Source organism: Pollicipes pollicipes, unplaced genomic scaffold (assembly GCF_011947565.3).
Source record: "Pollicipes pollicipes isolate AB1234 unplaced genomic scaffold, Ppol_2.1 Scaffold_7231;HRSCAF=8579_pilon_pilon_pilon, whole genome shotgun sequence".
NCBI lineage: Eukaryota > Metazoa > Arthropoda > Thecostraca > Pollicipedomorpha > Pollicipedidae > Pollicipes > Pollicipes pollicipes.
This window is the reverse complement of record NW_023597034.1, coordinates 5,984,696-5,984,909: the sequence shown is the minus strand read 5'-3', so window position 1 is coordinate 5,984,909 and position 214 is coordinate 5,984,696.

Here is a 214-nt window from a genome sequence, read left to right as displayed (position 1 = left end):
TGTCCACGCCAACACAATCGTCTCATCCGCGTGAAAGTTAATTGCGGCTAAAGCGTGTATGCTCGTGTGATATTGTCGCGTAAATGCTATGTGATATGCTATGCTTTGTTCCTCGAGTCCGCAACTCTGATGGAAAGTCATGGGCGAAGGAGTTGAATGTCATGCCACACAATCGCACACCCACATCCTGAACCAAATTGTTCGTTTCAATTGC